The 21,970-nt window shown below is 42.5% G+C and overlaps 1 protein-coding gene across 1 annotated transcript in view; it reads right to left on the reverse strand.

Moving 5' to 3' along the window:
- LOC129864992 (chemokine-like protein TAFA-2) overlaps window positions 1-21,561 on the reverse strand; it is a 56,711-nt gene extending 35,150 nt beyond the window's left edge. Inside the window, exon 1 of the mRNA XM_055937373.1 lies at window positions 21,050-21,561. The gene's annotated coding sequence lies outside the window, so the exon portion shown is untranslated. The remainder of the gene's footprint in view (window positions 1-21,049) is intronic.
- Between the last annotated feature and the right edge of the window lie 409 nt (window positions 21,562-21,970).

The raw sequence follows: 21,970 nt of genomic DNA on the forward strand, positions 1-21,970 counted from the left end.
TAGTGATGAATGTAATTGGTGCAATATCAGCTGAAGCTATCACTCTAGTTTCCTGCATGAACCGCCTTCTCTTGATTAATGAGTGACAAACTTCTTCATTGCTAAATGATTCATGTGACCTAGACTAGAATCCCTGCCTGCACCCATAACAACCAACAAGAGCTTGGAGTCTACTGGCTTGTGCCATTGGCTTAGCAACAAGAAGCCTTGTTTTTATGCATTCACTGCATGTTACTGTACGTGCATACTGGTGTGATTGGATTTCTTTCTCTTCCCCTCAAGTCTGCCGTATTCTGACATTCAGGAAGTGTGCCCAGGTTGACAGGGTGCTACAGGGCCAAAGACGTGGCTTTGAACTCCTCAGAGTTTATTCCACCACCTCCTCCACCTCTCTCACTTTCTCTCTCTCGTTCCCTCCCTCCTCCTCTCTCTCTCCTGTGGAATCATTTCTGGTACAGTCACCCAGGTAGAATGCAAATGAGAGCGTGAGTGAAGCGTCCGTGCTAGTGTGGGCCCCGCCGTGGTCCCAGATCTCGTTAGGACCCGGGTTGACATTTACCCAGGGAGTGTGTTGATTCGCCATGTGTTACACAGAAATGTGAACACAGAAAAAGCTTTTGATAGACTAGAATGGTCATATCTTTGGTTGCACTTGGCTTCAATTTCATTAAAACATTATATGCCAATCCCTCAGCCATAGTAATAACAGGCAATACCTGCTCTGTCCATTCAGAATAACTGGAAGTAGCAGGCAAAGTGATCCCATCTCATCTCTGCTATTTTTATTGTCTATGGAGCCCCTGGCCCAGGCAATTCGACAATCAAAATAAATTACACTAATCTCTCAATTCTACAGATCCCGTCATCTCATTATACGCAGACAATATCTTACTTAGACAATGTCTCTCAATCTCTCCCAAAGACTTTGAAGATCATAGACAAATTCAGCTCCATCTCAAGTTGTGAAATACATCTAACCAAATCTGCCCTGCTGCCTCTCAATACCATGATGAAGTACTCCATCTCTACTTATGGAATCCCAAATGTTTTCCATTCTAAAAATTTGTGAATAGATATATTTTCCTCCCTTAAATACAATCATTGCCAGAACCATTAACAGAAAGCTCAAATAATTTCAATCCAACCTCAGTAGATGGACTAATATCCCAGCTGCTTTAACAGGCAGAATATCTATTGTCAAAATGAAAATATTGCCATGACGGAATTTCTGTAGTTTGCTTCCCTTGTCTCCCCCTTCTGGCTATTGGGATAAAATCCATAGTGCGGATTAAAAATATTTACTGCAAGGTAAGCGATCCTGGATAAAAGTAACAAACTTAGTCCTCCCAGTTTCTATCTGTACCAAACTTGAAATAGTATATCCATGCACTAGCATTTCGTCCCATCCTAAATTGGTTTAGACATAATTCTTCCGCCCCCTAGATGAGTATAGAGAGAAATATGGTGTCTTCTATTGACCTGGAAGAGGTGGTTTTCACTGATATATTCCTTAAACAATATAAACTACCCTTTGGTCCTATTATTGCTCACACAATTTCTATTTGGTGCAAAATGTAAAAAACGATGTAACAGAATCAAAATGGCATACCCATACTCCCATATTTCACAATAATGCCTTGTGATCCCTAAGGGTGGCATTTTGCATCCCCCACAATGGTACAATTGTGGAATGCGTACCGTTGCCGATATCATGGATAGTAATGGTTTGAGAACATTCCAAGATTTGAAAGACACGTTAACATTACCAGTTAAAAATGTTTTTTTTGTGGCCTGCTGGAGGTCATTTTGCAGGGCTCTGGCAGTGCACCTCCTTGCACAAAGGCGGAGGTAGTGGTCCTGCTGCTGGGTTGTTGCCCTCCTACGGCCTCCTCCACATCTCCTGATGCACTGGCCTGTCTCCTGGTAGCGCCTCCATGCTCTGGACACTACGCTGACAGACACAGCAAACCTTTTTGCCACAGCTCGCATTGATGTGCCATCCTGGATGAACTGCACTACCTGAGCCACTTGTGTGGGTTGTAGACTCCGTCTCATGCTACCACTAGAGTGAGAGCACCGCCAGCATTCAAAAGTGACCAAAACATCAGCCAGGAAGCATAGGAACTGAGAAGTGGTCTGTGGTCACCACCTGCAGAATCACTCCTTTTTTGGGGGTGTCTTGCTAATTGCTATAATTTCCACCTTTTGTCTATTCCATTTGCACAACAGCATGTGAAATTTATTGTCAATCCGTGTTGCTTCCTAAGTGGACAGTTTGATTTCACAGAAGTGTGATTGACTTGGAGTTACATTGTGTTGTTTAAGTGTTCCCTTTATTTTTTTGAGCAGTGTATATTTTTAACTTAGGTCAGCTATGCTGGCCTATGGAGTCCCTTGGGAAACTCAACGACAGAATCATCCAATGATGGATTTTTTAAATGAATTATCTGGGCCCCCGAAAGGACTGATCTCTATAATATATAAACAACTTTTGGAAAGATCATATTCTGAGCTAGCCATTAAAAAAGTATGGTCTACAGATCTAAGTGAATCCTAACAACTCTTTAACTGAAAAGGAATATTGAAAAATACTACCTTGGCATCACGTAATCCCAACCATCAATTTATACAAGTTTGTTCACAGACTGTATTTAACACAAAGGAAATGTTTTACAAGGAAATTTGTCTCCATTTCCCAACTGTTCACTATGTCCCCTAAATCAAGTAGGCACTTTCCTTCATATGATGTTCCCTGCAGGTAAATGTTTCTGGGCCAAAGTTTTTTAAAATCATTTTGAAGTCCATGAATGTATGCGTTGCATCCACTTTGTTACTTGTCGATGATAGCTCTCCTTGAATCTCTCAATCAATCAGAGAAGATTACTGTTGACAGTTACATACTGACCAGACCAGACCCGTCGTGTGCGCGAGCGTCGCAAAATACATTTTGAAATCCATGTTATTCAATTATTGCACCCACACTGCTCGCGCACCCCAACGAGCGTCTGAAACGCCAAGGGCTAAAATAGAACTCATTCCTATTTCTGATGCAGATCGCGCTGCAAGTCCTGCCTCTCCCATCTCCTCATTGGTTATACCCACGTGGGTGATTGAAAGATGAACTTTGTTGCCGGTTGTCGTGGTAATACAATGAAAGTTTAGATGCGATCACCATATAAGTTCAAAGATGAAAAAGCCTGGAAGGAGGAGAGATGACTAGAAACGATTCGGTTGGCCGTTTTAGGTGTGGATTAATTGTCGGAGTAGAGGTCTTGTGCATTTCAGGTAAAATAACAACTCAATGTTTATATCCCAGGACAAATTAGCTAGCAACATCAAGCTAGCTAAATAGGACAAAATAACGTTAGCTAGCAAGTGCAAGCTAACTAGCTAAATTGCCATACATGTTTAATGCTTTTCGATCTGTCCCCAAATTAATGTCATTGGTTCAGAGTTTGTTTTGATATTTTAACCTGCGTGTCGTGATCGCGTTTGGTGTGGGGGGGCAAAATACATTTATGCACGATGGCGCACGCGCACAGCCGGTTTGTTAGCATGGCCGCAAAAATTGTTTTGCCTCTTAGATGGCATTCACCCCACTCTCTCCCAATTTGCCAGTGGATACAGTTACTATTAGAAGTTAGAACATTATAATTAGCGACAGTGAGAATGAATAGTGCTAGTAAATGAACAATTGAGGCCTGGACAAATATACTTGACTCCGGGAAGTATAATCTCAGCTAAAGCCTAGCACATACAATTTAACAATCCATAAAGCCCAACACATACATGCAATCAATGTACATGCAAACACTATACATACAAAAGTATGTAGACACCCCTTCAAATTAGTGGATTCGGCTATTTCAGCCACACCCGTTGCTGACAGGTGTATAAAATCAACCACACAGACATGTGATCCCCATAGTCAAACATTGGCAGTAGAATGGCCTTACTGAAGAGCTCAGTGACTTTCAATATGGCACCGTCATAGGATGCAACTTTTCCAACAAGTTAGTTCGTCAAATTTCTGCCCTGCTAGAGCTGCCTCGGTCAATGGTAAGTACTGTTATTGTGAAGTGGAAATGTCTAGGAGCAACCGCTCAGCCATGAAGTGGTAGGCCACACAAGCTAATAGAATGGGACCGCCAGTTGCTCAAACGCATAGTGCGTAAAAATATTGTCTGTCCTCGGTTGCAACACTCACTACCGAGTTCCAAACTACCTGTGGAAGCAACATCAGCACAAGAACTGTTTGTCGGGAGCTTCATGAAAGGGGTTTCCATGGCCAAGCAGCCTCACACAAGCCTAAGATCAACATGCGCAATACAAAGCGTTGGCTGGAGTGGTGTAAAGCTCAGCGCCATTGGACTCTGGAGCAGTGGAAATTCTCTGGAGTGAGGAATCACGCTTCACCACGGACAAATCTGGGTTTGGGGGATGCCAGGAGAAAGCTACCTGACCGAATGTATAGTGCCAACTGTAAAGTTTGGTGGAGGAGGAATAATGGTCTGGGTCTGTTTTTCATGGTTCGGGCTAGGACCCGTGAAGGGATATCTTAAAACTACAGTATACAATGACATTCTAAACAATTCTGTGCTTCCAACTTTGTGGCAACAGTTTGGAGGAGGCCCTTTCCTGTTTCAGCATGACAATGCCCCCGTGCACAAAGCGAGGTCCATACAGAAATGGTTTGTTGAGATCGGTGTGGAAGAACTTGACTGGCCTGCACAGAGCCCTGACCTCAATCCCATCGAACACCTTTGGGATGAATTGGAATGTTGACTGCGAGCCAGGCCTAATCGTCCAACATCAGTGCCTAACCTCAGTAATGCTCTCGTGGCTGAATGGAAGCAAGTCCCCGGAGCAATGTTCCAACATGTAGTGGAAAGCCTTCCCAGAAGAGTGGAGAATGTTTTAGCACCAAAGGGGGGACCAACTCTATATTAATGCCCATGATTTTGGAAAGAGATGTTCGACGAGCAGGTGTCCACATACTTTTGCTCATGTAGTATATACAGTGCCTTTGGAAAGTATTCAGACCCCTTGACTTGTTCTACACTTTGTTACATTACAGCTTTAATCTAAATGGATAAAATTAAACAAAATCCTCAGCAATCTACCCACAATACCCCATAATGACAATGCGTTAACATTTTAATTTATTACAAACAAAAAAACAGAAATAGCTTATTTACATAAGTATTCAGCTCCTTTGCTATGAGACACAAAATTGAGCTCAGGAGCATCCTGTTTTCATTGATCATCCTTGATATGTTTCTACAACTTGATTGAAGTCCACCTGTGGTAAATTCATTTGATTGGACACGATTTGGAAAGGCACACACACCTGTCTATAAAAGGTTCCACTGTTGACAGTGCATTTCAAAGCAAAAACCAAGCCATGAGGTCAAAGGAATTGTCCGAGTTCTGAGACAGGATTGTGTCGAGGCACAGATCTGGGGAATGGTACCACAACATTTCTGCAGCCTTGAAGGTCCCCAAGAACATAGTGACCTCCATCATTCTTAAATGTAAGGAGTTTGGAACCACCAAAACGCTTCTTAGCTTCATGAGGTAGTTACCTGGAATGAATTGCAATTAACAGGTGTGCCTTGTTAAAACTTAATAAGTTGTGAAATTTCTTTCCTTCTTCATGTGTTTGAGCCAATCAGTTGTGTTGTGACAAGGTAGGGGTGGTATACAGAAGATATCCCTATTTGGTAAAAGACCGAGTTCATATTATGGCAAGAACAGCTGAAATAGGCAAAGAGAAACGACAATCCATCATTACTTTAAGACATGAAGGTCAGTCAATTCGGAAGATTTCAAGAACTTCCTTTCCGCCATAGGAAAGGAAGACCCAGAGTTACTTCTGCTGCAGAGGATAAGTTCATTAGAGTTAACTGCACTCAGATTGCAGCCAAAATAAATGTTTCACAGAGTTCAAGTAACTGACACATCTCAACATCAACTGTTCAGAGGACACTGCGTGAACCAGGCATTCATGGTCGAATTGCTGCAAATAATCCACTACTAAAGGACACCAATAATAAGAAGAGACTTGCTTGGCCCAAGAAACACAAGCAACGGACATAAGACCGGTGGAAATCTGTCCTTTGTTCTGATGAGTCCAAATTTGAGATTTTTGGTTCCAACAACCGTGTCTTTGTGAGACGTAGAGTAGGTGAACGGATGACCTCTGCATGTGTGATTCCCACCGTGAAGCATGGAGGAGGAGGTGTAGTGGTGTGGAGGTGCTTTGCTGGTGACACTGTCAGTGATTTATTTAGAATTCAAGGCACACTTAACCAGTTTGGCTACCACAGCATTCTGCAGCGATACACCATTCCATCTGGTTTGCGCTTAGTGGGACTATCATTTGTTTTTCTACAGGACAATGACCCAAAACACACCTCTATTCTGTGTAAGGGCTATTTGACCAATGAGAGTGATGGAGTGCTGCATCAGATGACGTAGCCTCTACAATCAAACGACCTCAACCAAATTGAGATGGTTTGGGATGAGTTGGACTGCACAGTGAAGGAAAAGCAGCATAGATGGGAACTCCTTCAATAATGTTGAAAAAGCATTCCAGGTGAGGCTGGTTGAGTTTGCAAAGCTGTCATCAAGGCAAAGGGTGGCTATTTGAAGAATCTCAAATATATTTTGATTTGTTTAACACTTTTTATGTTACAACATGATTCCATATGTGTTAATTCATAGTTGATGTCTTCACGATTATTCTACAATGTAGAAAAGAGTAAAAATAAAGAAAAACCCTTGAATGAGTAGATGTTCTAAAACCTTTGGCTGGTAGTCTACTCCATATTTTAGAGCACACTATAAGGAGTATAATGACACCAAGATATCTGTTCCATGTACAGTTCACAGATCATAGGGTCTTATAGGTGGACTGTATACAGTTGAAGTCGGAAGTTTGCATACACTTAGGTTGGAGTCATTAAAACTCGTTTTTCAACCACTCCACAAATTTCTTGTTAAAAAACTATAGTTTTGGCAAGTCGGTTAGGACGTCTATTTTGTGCATGACACAAGTAATTTTTCCAACAATTGTTTACAGACATATTACTTCACTTATAATTCACTGTATCACAATTCCAGTGGGTCAGAAGTTTACATACACTAAGTTGACTGTGCCTGAACAGCTTGGAAAATTCCAGAAAATGATGTCATGGCTTTAGAAGCTTCTGATAGGCTAATTGACATAATTTGAGTCAATTGGAGGTGTACCTGTGGATGTATTTCAAGGCCTACCTTCAAACTCAGTGCCTCTTTGCTTGACATCATGGGAAAATCAAAAGAAATCAGCCAAGACCTCAGAAAAAAAATTGTAGACCTCCACAAGGCTGCTTCATCCTTGGGAGCAATTTCCAAATGCCTGAAGGTACAACGTTCATCTGTACAAACAATAGTACGCAAGTATAAACACCATGGGGCCACGCAGCCGCCATACTGCTCAGGAAGGAGACGCGTTCTGTCTCCTACAGAAGAACGTACTTTGGTGCGAAAAGTGCAAATCAATCCCAGAACAACAGCAAAGGACTTTGTGAAGACGCTGGAGTAAACAGGTACAAACATATCTATATCCACAGTAAAACGAGTCCTATATCGACATAACCTAGAAAGGCCATTCAGAAAGGAGGAAGCCACTGCTCCAAAACCGCCATAAAAAAGCCAGACTACGGTTTGCAACTGCACATGGGGACAAAGATTGTACCTTTTGGAGAAATGTCCTCTGGTCTGATGAAACAACTGTTTGGCCATAATGACAATCGTTATGTTTGGAGGAAAAAGGGAGAGGCTTGCAAGCCGAAGAACACCATCCCAACCGTGAAGCACGGGGGTGGCAGCATCATGTTGTGGGGGTGCTTTGCTGCAGGAGGGACTGGTGCACTTCACAAAATAGATGGCCTCATGAGGTAGGAACACCCACGTGTTTAATTTGGCATACTGTAATAATTTTGCCACTATGGCCTATTTATTGCCTCACCCCCTTATCCTACCTCATTTGCACACACTGTATATATACTTTCTCTATTGTATTATTGACTGTATGTTTGTTTATTCCATGTGTAACTCTGTTGTTGTTTGTGTCACACTGCTTTGCTTTATCTTGGTCAGGTTGCAGTTGTAAATGGGAACTTGTTCTCAGCTAGCCTACCTGGTTAAATAAAGGTGACATTTTTAAAAAGGAAAATGATGTGGATATATTGAAGTAACATCTCAAGACATCAGTCAGGAAGTTAAAGCTTGGTCGCAAATGGGTCTTCCAAATGGACAATGACCCCAAGCATACTTCCAAAATTGTGGCAAAAGGACAACAAAGTCAAGGTATTGGAGTGGCTATCACAAAGCCCTGACCTCAATCCCACAGAAAATGTGTGGGCAGAACTGAGAAAGCATGTGTGAGCAAGGAGGCCTACAAACCTGACTCAGTTACACCAGCTCTGTCAGGAGGAATGGGCCAAATTCCACATAACTTATTGTGGGAAGCTTGTGGAAAGCTACTCAAAAAGTTTGACCCAAGTTAAACAATTAAGGCAATGCTACCAAATACTAATTGAGTATGTAAACTTCTGACCCACTGGGGATGTGATGAAATAAATAAAAGCTGATATAAATCACTCTCTCAACTATTATTCTGACATTTCACATTCTTAAAATAAAGTGGTGATCCTAACTGACCTAAGACAGTGAATTTTTACTAGGATTAAATGTCAGGAATTGTGAAACTGAGTTTAAATGTATTTGGCTAAGGTGTATGTAAACTTCAGACGTCAACTGTAGGTCTAAAAAGGGCCTAAAATGGCTACTTTCATCATGATTTTCTCAAACATTGTTTGTGATACAAATGTAAATTGCCGATGTCCCACCAACCCCAGCCTGGGATCTATATAAACTCAGCAAAGAATAAACGTAATCTCACTGTCAGCTGTTTATTTTCAGCAAATTTAACATGTTTAATCAAATGTATGAACATAAGATTCAACAACTGAGATATAAACTGAACAAGTTCCACTGACATGTGACTAACAGAAATTGAATAATGTGTCCCTGAACAAAGGGGGGGTCAAAATCAAAAGTAAGTCAGTATCTGGTGTGGCCACCAGTTGCATTAAGTACTGCAGTGCATCTCCTCCTCGTGGACTGCACCAGATTTGCCAGTTCTTGCTGTGAGATGTTAACCCACTCTTCCACCAAGGTACCTGCGAGTTCCCGGACATTTGTGGGGGGAATGGCCCTAGCCCTCACCCTCCGATCTAACAGGTCCCAGACGTGCTCAATGGGATTGAGATCTGGGCTCTTCGTTGGTCATGGCAGAACACTGACATTCCTGTTTTGCAGGAAATCACGCACAGAACAAGCAGTATGGCTGGTGGCATTGTCATGCTGTAGGGTCATGTCAGGATGAGCCTGCAGGAAGGGTACCACCTGAGGAAGGAGGATGTCTTCCCTGTAACGCACAGCATTGAGATTGCCTGCAATGACGACAAGCTCAGTGAGATGATGCTGTGACACACTGCCCCAGACCATGATGGACCCTCCACCTCCAAATCGATCCCGCTCCAGAGTACAGGCCTCGGTGTAACGCTCATTTCTTCGACAATAAACGCGAATCCGACCATCACCCCTGGTGAGACAAAACCGAAGAGCACTTTTTGCCAGTCCTGTCTGGTCCAGCGACGGTGGGTTTGTGCCCAAAGACAACGTTGTTGCCGGTGATGCCTGGTGAGGACCTGCCTTACAACAGGCCTACAAGCCCTCAGTCCAGCCTCTCTCAGCCTATTGCGGACAGTCTGAGAACTGATGGAGGGATTGTGCGTTCCTGACGTAACTCGGGCAGTTTTTGTTGCCATCCTGTACCTGTCCCGTAGGTGTGATGTTCGGCTGTACCGATCCTGTGAAGGTGTTGTTACACATGGTCTGCCACTGCGAGGACGAGCTATCCGTCCTTTCCCCCTGTAGCGCTGTCTTAGGCGTCACAGTACGGACATTGCAATTTATTGCCCTGGCCACATCTGCAGTCCTCATGCCTCCTTGCAGCATGCCTAAGGCACATTCACGCAGATGAGCAGGGACCCTGGGCATCTTTCTTTTGGTGTTTTTCAGAGTCAGTAGAAAGGCCTCTTTAATGTCCTAAGTTTTCATAACTGTGACCTTAATTGCCTACCGTCTGTAAGCTGTTAGTGTCTTAACGACCGTTCTACAGGTGCATGTTCATTAATTGTTTATGGTTAATTGAACAAGCATGGGAAACCGTGTTTAAACCCTTTACAATGAAGATCTGTTTAGTTATTTGGATTTTTACGAATTAACTTTGAAAGACAGGGTCCTGAAAAATTGACGTTTCTTTTGTATATTCATGTTTTTACTTTCCTTGCTTTCAGGCCCACGGGGAAGGGGTGTTATGCGGAGGGTTTTATCTGGATGCCAGGGGGGGATGGGATGGGGAGTTGGGAGTGTAGGCCCACCTCTTTTTGATTTATTTTTCTTTAACTACCAACTTGACTATTACAATATCCTCAATATTGTCACGTTCTGACCATAGTTCTTTTGTATTTTCTTTGTTTTAGTGTGGTCAGGGCGTGAGTTGGGTGTGTATTATCTATGTTTTTTGTTTCTATGTGGGGTTTCTCGTTTGGCCTGATATGGTTCTCAATCAGAGGCAGGTGTTAGTCATTGTCTCTGATTGGGAACCATATTTAGGTAGCCTGTGTTCTATTGTGTTTTGTGGGTGGTTGTTTTCAGTCGTTGTGTGTCTGCACCAGATAGAACTGTTTCGTTTTTCACTTTTGTTGTTTTGAATTTGAAGTGTTCTGTTTTTTGATTATTATTAAATTAAGATGAACACTTACCGCGCTGCGCTTTGGTCCTCTCCTTCCACCGACGAAAGCCGTTGCAAATATGGTCATTTGTATTTCTTACTATTTTTTTTTTCTTTTCAGTGGCAGCCAAAATATATTAATAGAATTTGATGTTGGACCTGTAAACCTCCCAACAAAAAATTACAAAACAAATAAAAACTTGGTCAATTTTCTTTTAAAGAATTACAATACACACAAACACATGCATGCACAGCACGCCCGCACACACACAAAACATACAAACACTTAACTGCCAATTCTATTGACTGCTATATCACTATGTCATAGCATTTGACTACCAGATATTTCATGCTATTCTTGCTGGTTCCCGGTAACCAAGGAACAATGTTAGTTTTAATTAATTGATTGGGGTCTTATTAATATTTCGCAGCATTCCTGAGGCCAGTGTTTTCCCTTGAGGAAGATTCAACCCCCCTGTTTTTCTGTGGTCTTCTTATCCTTTTAGTCTTGCCTGACTCCATGTCAGCCTTATCTCCATCGTCACTACAGTCGGCTGCCTGATAGAGCACTGGCTGTAAGCTATTAAAATGGCCTCTTCACCAGATAAGAGCAGGAAAGTGGTCAGATTGAAAGCCACAGTCTCTGAGGGTAGTCTTTAGGTTACAGCCCCCGCGTTAAATAGCCTGAGGGAGGCAGAGTGCCAGATCAAGCCAGGCTCTGTATGTGTGTATGTATGTGTGTATGTGTCTGTTGCATCTTAGGGTCTCCAAATCTACAATTAGGCGCCACCTGCATGCCAATAGGCTAGTATTCAAAACCCTTGACTTTTTTCACATTTTGTTATGTTACAGCCTTATTGTAAAATAGATTTTTTTTTAAATTCCTTATCAATCTACACACAATACCCCATAATGACAAAGCAAAAACAGGTTTTTAGACATTTTTGCAAATGTATAAATAAAAAAATACGGAAATAAGTATTCAGACCCTTTACTTAGTACTTTGTTGAAACACCTCTGGCAGCGATTACAGCCTCGAGTCTTCTTGGGTATGATGCTACAAGCTTGGCACACCTGTATTTGGGGAGTTTCTCCCATTCTTCTCTGCAGATCATCTCAAGCTCTGTCAGGTTGGATGGGGAGCTTCGCTGCATAGCTATTTTCAGGTAATTCCAGAAATGTTCAATCGGGTTCAAGTCCGGGCATTCAGAGACATTTCCCAAAGCCACTCTTGTGTTGACTTAGCTGTGTGTTTAGGGTTTTTGTCCTGTTGGAAGGTGAAACTTTACCCCAGTCCTAGTGCCTGAGCGCTCTGGAGCAGGTTTTTTATCAAGGATCTCTCTGTACTTTGCTCATTTGTCTTTCCTTCAATCCTGACTAGTCTCCGCCGCTGAAAAACATCCCCACAGCCAGTGGTACCCAATTGTCCTACTTGAGTTAAAGTAAAGATACCTTCAAAGAAAAGGACTCAATGTCACGTTCCTGACCTTGTTTTCCTTTTGTATAGTTGTGTTTAGTGGGTCAGGACGTGAGCTGGGTGGGCAGTCTGTGTTTGTTCTATGTTAAGTGTCAGTGTTAATTGACCTTGCATGGCTCTCAATCAGAGGCAGGTGGTTTACGTTTTCCTCTGATTGAGAACCATATATAGGTAGGTTGTTTCACATTGTTTGTGGTGGGTGGCTGTCTTCCAAGGGACTGTTTCGTTTGTTCGTTTGTGTAGTCTGTACCTGTTCATGCGTTCTTTTACATTTACATTTAAGTCATTTAGCAGACGCTCTTATCCAGAGCGACTTACAAATTGGAAAGTTCATACATATTCATCCTGGTCCCCCCGTGGGAATTGAACCCTGGTCCCCCCATGGGAATTGAACCCGCAACCCTGGCGTTGCAAGCGCCATGCTCTACCAACTGAGCCACACAGGACCGGGTTCTTCGCGTATATGTAAGTTCTCTAGTTCAGGTCTGTCTACGTTCGTTTATTTGTTTTGTAGTTTGTTGAAATATTTTCGTGTTTCGTCTTTACTTTAATAAATATCATTATGTCATATCACAACGCTGCGCTTTGGTCCAATCCCTACTCCTCCTCTTTTACTAAGCAAGTCAGTTAAGAACAAATTATTTTTTTCAATGATGGCCTAGGAACAGTGGGTTAACCGCCTTGTTCAGGGGCAGAACGACAGATTTTTACCTTGTCAGCTCGGGGATTTAATCTTGCAACCTTCTGGTTACTAGTCCAACGCTCTAACCACTAGACTACCCGCAGCACCCAAATATACTTAAGTATCAAAAGTAAAAGTATAAATAATTTAAATTCCTTATATGAAGCAACCCAGACGGCACGATTTTCTTGTTTTTTAAATTTAGATAGCCAGGGACACATTTCAACAGTCAGACATAATTTACAAACGAAGCATTAGTGTTTAGTGAGTCTGCCAGATCAAAGGCAGTAGGGATGACCAGGGATGTTCTCTTGATAAGTGTGTGAATTAGACCATTTTCCTATCCTGCTAAGCATTCAAAATGTAACGAGTACTTTTGGGTGTCAGGGAAAATGTAAGGAGTAAAAAGTACATTCCTTTCTTTAGGAATGTAGTGGAGTAAAAGTTGTCCAAAAAATAAATGGTAAAGTAAAGATACCACAAAAAACTAGTAAAGTAGTACTTTAAAGTATTTTTTCTTAAGTACTTTACACCACTGCTGTACCATCTGCTTCCAACTCACACTCTCAAACACATATATCCCATGAACGGAGCTCACTCTCCAGATCCCAAACATTTGAATTCTGATCACCTGTTCACACACCTGTATGTCATTATCACACACTATTTAGTTCAGTTCTTTGCACCCCATCATTGTGAGGTATTGTTTGCTTTATGACACACTTCTAGTCGGAGCTCTGTTTATCCCATAATTTACTCCTCCCGTGTATGACAGTTTTTGCCTGCCTCACTAGCGATGCCTTTTGCCTATTCCCTGCCTGTACTTTAGCCTATTGGATTTCCTGTTATCAACCTATTGCCTGATCTCCCAGATGACGTTACTAGCCTTTTCCCTGCCTGTACTGTTGCCTAGTTTGGACACCCTGTGTATGACCTTCTGCCTGCCCCTGGACCCAGCTACCTGCCTCCTCCTGTGGTCCTTTAATAATAAACACCTGCTGCGCCCTGCGCTTGAAACCAGCTCTCTGTCTCCCATCGTGTTCATTACAACTGACCACAGCATGATGCTGCCACCACCATGCTTCACAGAGGGGAAGCAAAGTACAGAGATCTGCTCCATAGCGCTCAGACACTAGGACTGGGGTAAAGTTTCACCTTCCAACAGGACAAAAACCCTAAGCACCCTAAGGTTATCACTAAGCTAAGGACCCTGGGACTGAACACCTCCCTCTGCAACTGGATCCTGGTCTTTCTGATGTGCTTGGACCTAGGTGGTGAGGGTAGGCAACAATACATCCGCCACGCTGACCCTTTACAAGGGGCCACCTCAGGGGTGGGTGGTTAGTTCCCTCCTGTACTCCCTGTTCACCCACGACTGCGTGGCCGTACACGACTCCAACACCAGTGTTAAGTTTTACGATGACAAGACAGTGGTAGGCCTGATCACCAACGACGATGAGATAGCCTATAGGGAGGTTAGAGACCTGGCAGTGTTTTGCAAGGACAACAACATCTCCCTTAACGTCAGCAAGACAAATAGCTGATCGTAGACTACAGGAAATGGAAGGCTGAGCATGCCCTCATTGACATCATCAGGGCATTAGTGGAGCGGGTCAAGAGTTTCAAGTTCCTCTGTGTCCACATCACTAAGGATCTATCATGGTCCAAACACTCAAACACAGCCTTAAAGAGTGCACTCCCCCTCGTGAAGAGGGCACGACCACACCTCTTCCCCCTCAAGAGGCTGTAAAGATTTGTCGTGGGCCCTCAGATCCTCAAAGTTCTACAGCTACACCACCACTTGGTATTGCAACTGCTTGGCATCCGACCGCAAGGCGCTAAAAAGGGTAGTGTGTACGGCCCAGTACATCGCTGGGGCGGAGCTCTCTGCCATCCAGGACCTCTATACCAGGCGGTGTCACATTTTTTATCCAAAGACTTCAGCCACCCAAGCCACAGACAGTTCTCACTGCTACCGCATGGCAAGTGGTACCATTGTACCAAGTCTGGAACCAACAGGACCCTGAACAGCTGCTACCTCCAAGCCATAAGACCTCTAAACAAGACTGCTAATCAGATGGCTATCCGGACTAAATGCATTGACCCTTTTTTGCACTAACTCTCTTGCACTGACTCTATGGACACACACGGGCCACTACCCTCAAATTCATACATACAGTACTTACACTGACACCCCAAAACACACACAATACTTACGCCCACACACATGCATACTGACGCCCCACACACACACACTCGCTGCTGCTGCTGTCTATTATCTATCCTGTTGCCTAGTCACTTTACTCCTACCTATACTGTATGAAGAGTACATAGCTACCTCAAATACCTCGACTTGGTACTTCTACTCCCTGTATATAGCCATGTTATTGTTCCACTCCCAGTATATAGCCATGTTATTGTTCCACTCCCAGTATATAGCCATGATGTTGTTCCACTCCCAGTATATAGCCATGTTATTGTTCCACTCCCAGTATATAGCCATGTTATTGTTCCACTCCCAGTATATAGCCATGATATTTTTACATGTTATTTATATTCCTTATTCACTGTGTATGATTCCCTTTTTTATCTTATTTTTAACTCTGCAGTGTTGGAAAAGGACCTGTAAGTAAGCCTTTCCCTGTTAGTCTACACCTGTTGTCTACAAAGCATGTTACAAATACAAATGTATTTTACTTGAACAGGAAGTAAGTTATCTGCTAAACTATTTGCACTGCATAGTTATGTTGAAGGTGTGTGTGATGCCAGACATTTGTAAAGGGCGCTAGTCTAGATCTCTAGTCAGGTATTGACAGTCTGGAGGTTGTGATGTCACCTTGTCTTTGACCTAAAGACAGCAATTGCCTCCAGGAGCTACAACCTTGGCTTTAGCGCAAAGGATTAATGTTGTCAGTTTTGAAGAGCCAGAGACCTACTGGTAAACAACATTTTAAAGTAGCTCCAGATTTGCCCCGCAAACCAACAAAAAGCAATGAAAAGAGTTTTCTTCCTACTGTCAAAAGAGTATTGGTATTTGTGGAGACTTCTCTGGGCCTTGCTGGCAAGCTGCGTGAAGGCCGCATGTTGTTAAGCCACTGGGCCACACGCAGAGCCCTGCTAAGACCCTGCAGGAGAGATAAAACGGCCTTGGTGGGGAAAAGGCGGACGCAGACCAGCGGTGTGAAACAGGATCACAGACGACTGGAGGACAGCCCATGAAGAGGGGGGGGGGGGGGGGGGGGGGGGGATTTTGGACAGGGGATGTGAGAGCCACCACACAAGAAGAGAAGGATTCTGGGACAGCAATGGCTGCCAGCCATCTTCGGAGACAATCACAAGTATAGAGAAAGGGAGAGGTTATAGATATGTTCGATTGGTGTGCACACATGGAGTCCGCATGTAATGAGCATGGAAACCGTAACAAAGCTTCCCACTGGGCACTGATGTCAATTCAACATCTAGTTTTGATTTACATTTGGTTGAGTTGTCAACTAACGTGAATTCAACCAAACACCCTGTCAAAAAATACGAAATTCCCTTACACTGACTTTTTGCAAATCCAATCAGTTTTCCCCATTGATTCAATGTCATCACATTTCATTTTTGGTTAAAAGTACGTGGAAACAACGTTGATTCAACCCGTTTTTGCCCAGTGGGCTTGGTCAACAACATGGAACTTAGAAGAGCATCAAGTTCAATAACCTACTCTTTTATAATTGTGTAAGCAATGTTGTCTAAAAAGGTAGGGGCCTCACATCTCAATTGCTGAAACCGAATGTCGACAACGGCAAGTACCTTCTCGGCCACCCACTTAAAACCATCACCATCCACAGTAAACAGACGATTCACAGGGCCAGTTTGATAGGCCAATGTAGTACCCTTTAGTCAGTAGAACACACAAACAGGAAGTGACTCAATGCATGGTGAAATGCTTTATATTTCACAATAGCTAATCCTACTTTAAACCTCTTTCCTCCTACTAAATTGAAACCACCACTTATAGAAGCATGTGATGCACAACACAGTGCCAAACAGCTGTGCTTCACTCAGTATTATTTGATGGTGAAATATACAATGTACCTCTCCAGAGACAAGAGGGAAAGAGAGAATGAGCGAGAATAAAAGAGAGAGCGCAAAAGAGATGGAGAGGGGGGAGAAGGCAGAGAGATGCGAACATTGTCGAAAACACCACGGACAATGTGTTAAATTGGAAAAGGAACAAAGCCTTCAGCCTCTAAACAAAGACTAACGAAGTCGGACATGATGCTAATGAACGCGTCCGCACGGCGTTGGCAAATGGATCCTGAGAGGACCTATCAAAACCCTGGCACTACAGTGCCAAAGCCCACAAATGGGAGATTGGATAGAGAGCAAGGGGGAGAGAGTAGGAGAGAGGGAAATAACATCTATGAGGTGTATGTTAAGAGTGTGTGTGTGGGGGGGTTGTGTTAGATAGAGAAGGTGGTGAGGGGCGGGACTTGCTGTTATTTTGGCATTTCTGCTTTCTTATTTATTCTGCGGCTGGTGAATTTGTTTAAACTCCAATTGGAAAAGGCTGATCAAAAAGAATGGGACAGGCAGAGAGAGAGGGTAAAAAAGCCCTCGCTTCCGACTTACATCAAACGCAGGCACAGCGGGTGCCAATCAACGACCAATTTTTTTCACACATTTCTATAGTTTCTGGAGAAAGGAGCGAGAGCTTGGCCTCTGAAGTCTTTTGTTTTGATCACAAAGAAAATGGAGCCCAGAACAGTCGAGCGCTACAGTATAGGTTCTCTCTTTGCGGAGTAATATAAAATGTATCACATTCCAACGCCTTTCAAGTGACACCAAGGATATGTCACAATGATATTGAAAGTTGTGACAAAAGTACTTACGGTCATAGGCTACATCGATTTAGTTTGTCTGTGTGTCCTTTGGAAGGATATTCTACCCATGTAACCTAGGCCTGACTTAGAGAAATTGTCTACTAGATTAAATCCTAAATGTATTGATTTGATAGAATCACCATTAGGACTATAGGTCATGTACCTGTGACCCTTTTCAATCTGTGACCGTGGAATGAGTTTCCAACTCAGAAATGTCAGCTGAACCAGCAACACCAAACAGCAGCACGTCGTCAAAACAAACTCCTGAAGGTTGCGGTCAGTGAACTAGGAGAAGGGTTCACAAACTTGTTTTGCATCCGGGACATCTTTTGTGATAGCAAATATATCAGGGACCCTCTCAGAATATCAGAACGCAACTCCTATTTAGAGTGTGATTTAAAATAGCATACAAGCAGTCTTACTATGACTTTTGCAGTGCATGGCCAGACTAATCAAGTCTCGGACCATGAGAAGGAACATTTTACAGTCTCTGGAGTCAGAGAGTACATTTTGCGGTTTTAAAGCTAATTTCTTGCATTTCTACACATTTTGCCATAGGGCAGAGTAAAAGAGCTGCAGTTTTAAAGCTTAAATGACACTGCATTATGTTCAAAACAACATTTTGGGAGAATACAAGAAGAATTGAGTAGAAAAAAATGGTAAATGATGGAGTACTGTGGATACAAATATCCCTGTGAGCCTCCCATGCCCATGTTGGGCATCTAAAAGATTAACAGAAATTGTGGATGAATAATATTACATTGTATTGTACCCTCTAAACTTTTTCCACGCATCTCGTACAAAATTCATTAAACTGTTCTTGCTAGCAATATTCATAAAAAGGTATTAAAAAAATATATATATTGACATATATTGAGGTCTTGCAATGGACCCCCTGCAGTACCTCCTCAGATTCCACTTCGGGAACCCCTGAACTAGGATGCCTCATTGACTCTTACTGAAAGGTCAAGCCAGACACTACAGAAAAGCTCCAGAGGGACTTGAACCACAATGGTTTATGGGTTAATATAGCAGCAGGTCAATGTAGGGTTCATAACCCACCAATAAGACATTTTGCTCATTTAAAAGCCTAATCTGTCATTTCAACAGCCTAACCCCTGCCACTTTGTTTGATAAAACAAAGGAATGAGCTGAGGGAAATGTAACCACTCTCAAATTCATAGATGGATGGATCAATGGTAATGTCCTGAATGGGAAAGGGCACAGTACACACCAGGGATGTGACATTGGAGAAACATCATCCGGCTCTGGCCAGACAGCTGCAGACAGTTGGCACCAGGTCACCCAGCTGGAGAGGGCATTCCTCTGTGATATGTCCCCTCACAGTGTAGCCAGTCTGATAAGAGCCAGGGATGTGCCCATCAATTGTCTGTCTGAGGGAGTTGAGGCAGTTGTCAGTAGATGTTATTGATGTTGATTAACTACTATGCATGCACCTGCGTGTGCGTGTTCACTAACGTGCGTGTTCGTCCTCCTGTGAGTGCAAATTCTTCCTGTCTTTGAAATCCGTATGCCCTCTCCCTGAGGTGTAATATAATTGTCACTGGTGACAAATGCTCATGTCATCTGATTAACAATGTCAGTGTGAGACGAGATGAGCAGGAGAGATACAAACATGGGATATTTTAAGAAGTAGCAGCCTGACAAACAGCTTAGATATTCTATTGACTGAGATTTATGATAACGTCATACCTGAGCACCACAATGCTCTTCAGACTCCACATTTACTTGATATGATTTATAGTGTATCATGGTATGTATCAAGGCTGTCATTAACTTGCTATGACTGCCAGTAGGTTGAGACCACATTTTGAAGTCCATTTCATATCAAGCCTCTCAGTAAATCTTTACGCTGCTGGTGCTGATGCAAGAACACCTCGTGCCTCTGAATTGGTATGGAGGGTGTAAGGTGCAGGCACACATTAAAATAGAAAGAGACAGACAACCTATTTGATTGAAAACCCAGGTTTTGATCAGATCAAAACACATTTAGCTTCTCCACAGTGAGAGAGCATGTTTGTAGTTTAGCATCCATGTTGTTTTAAATGTTATCATAGATTTCAGTTGGCCGACATACATCCCCTATGGTTTCGTTCTGGTATGCTGTCTTGGGTTGAACAGCTAGTCATTAGGTTGCATGACTATCCAGAGGACACACTTGCCCTTCTGATGCTTTTGGACTGTTAATTTACAAGCCTATTTAGTAGTGGACCTTGACAGTGGACCAATGTTGAAGCCGCAACTCTGACTTGTATGGCAGCCCACTGAATAAACAATGGTTGCACTGTTGGCAGACCAATGGATGTCTGTGTATAAAATGAGTGGATGGAGAATCACCATATATGGTTTTCCCTTATTAACGGCCCCAAGACCAAATAGACAACTAACTTGACAGTTGAACCATATTTAGGGAACATAAGGATTAAGGGCTGTCTAATTTGTAATTATAAAAGATAATCTAAATAGTTACAATGATGCCAGAAATTTCAGTGGTTCAACTTTTGATCGAGAGAAAATAAATAATGAGCGGATGCTGTTGGCATAGACTAATAAATGCAGGTCCACACATCATTCGAGGTGCACTTTCTCGAGATGAGGGCGATTGACTGGCAATTAAACTCATGCTGTGAGCTAGTCTGATCAACATCAAGACTAAAATGAACCCAGTCATTATCGCGCTAATTATTTCAGACTTGATTGGATATTGATGAGATTCAAGTTAAGAACTTCTTGAGATTGCCCACTGGGCAAAAAGTGGTTTTATCAACGTTGTTTCCACATCATTTCAACAATAACAAATGTGATGACGTTGAACCAAGGTGGAAAACTGATTGGATTTGCAAAAAAGTTATTAACTAAGGAAAGGTCCTCTTTTTTTCACCCAACTTTTAACCTAAATCCAATGACATGGTGACATTGTTTATTTCACATTGAATTCAAGTTAGTTGACAACTCAATCAAATGTAAATCAAAACTAGAAGTTGAAATGGCATGTGCCTAGAAGGAGAGCTCCTTGTAGACTAATTATCTTGTAGCACGCAATAAATGTCAAAAATGATTGACTGAGCATATTTAAAGAAAAAAAGTGTCATTATCTATCATTATAGGGCGCACAAAATTAACCAAGTATGCTAAAATCATGATTTTCATACCTGCTGCCCCGCTCCCTTCGCGCCCTCCAAATGTTTTAAGGTTGCCCTTTAATCCATCGGCACTGCTACAATCCAGCGGTGCGTCTGTCCGCGGTCGACATCAGCACAGCCTAGATTTGTGTAGGACTGGTCCAATATTGCTTGACACGGTGATAGATATCCGAAAATTAAATCCACGCGCACACAAACGCAACACTTCTCGTTTTCTTGGAACAAATAATTGACTGTAGATTGATAGAGCACAGAAAATGATTCAGTGATTTCTCTTCCTCTTATGCTTTCTGATAGTCAGACTATTTATTGTCCAACGTGTGAATACACTGTCATTATTGTTTCCCAGTCTTAACGGAGTGTGATCACCCTTGAAGTGAGAGAAAATAAAATAACATCATATAAAATTGAGTAATAAACTCAAAATTGAAGTGAAATTGTCCCGACTTCTGCCTCAGTTGCGGCACCAGTCTGTATTCCACTGAGTTCCATCAGAGACTGACTGCATGCACGCCGCGCGCACTAACTTATTATCATACAGACACCTACCGACCGCAGCGCTCATCACAGACTCTGGAATAACCCATCATAGTGTGGCACACAAGGCCACTAACACTATCAATCGCCACTGGCGTAAACACACTAATAAGCCTACATTGGTCAATCACAATAAGAGACTACACAAAAATGTCTTTGCTCAGTTTTGCGCAAATAACATCAATGGGAATTTCGATTCATGACATAGAACTGCATCATGTCGTTAAATATGATTTTTGAAAGTTGTAGGAGACATGACATCATAGCCGTGGAGTAATATTTGCATTGGTCTATTAACGTGCAAGATTTAATGTAACTTTGGCAGATGTGAGCCTTAGGGGACAGTTTTGCACAAATAGATATATTGTATACCTTTTAATTGTCATGTGGGAA

Source organism: Salvelinus fontinalis, chromosome 11 (assembly GCF_029448725.1).
Source record: "Salvelinus fontinalis isolate EN_2023a chromosome 11, ASM2944872v1, whole genome shotgun sequence".
Taxonomy (NCBI): Eukaryota; Metazoa; Chordata; class Actinopteri; order Salmoniformes; family Salmonidae; genus Salvelinus; species Salvelinus fontinalis.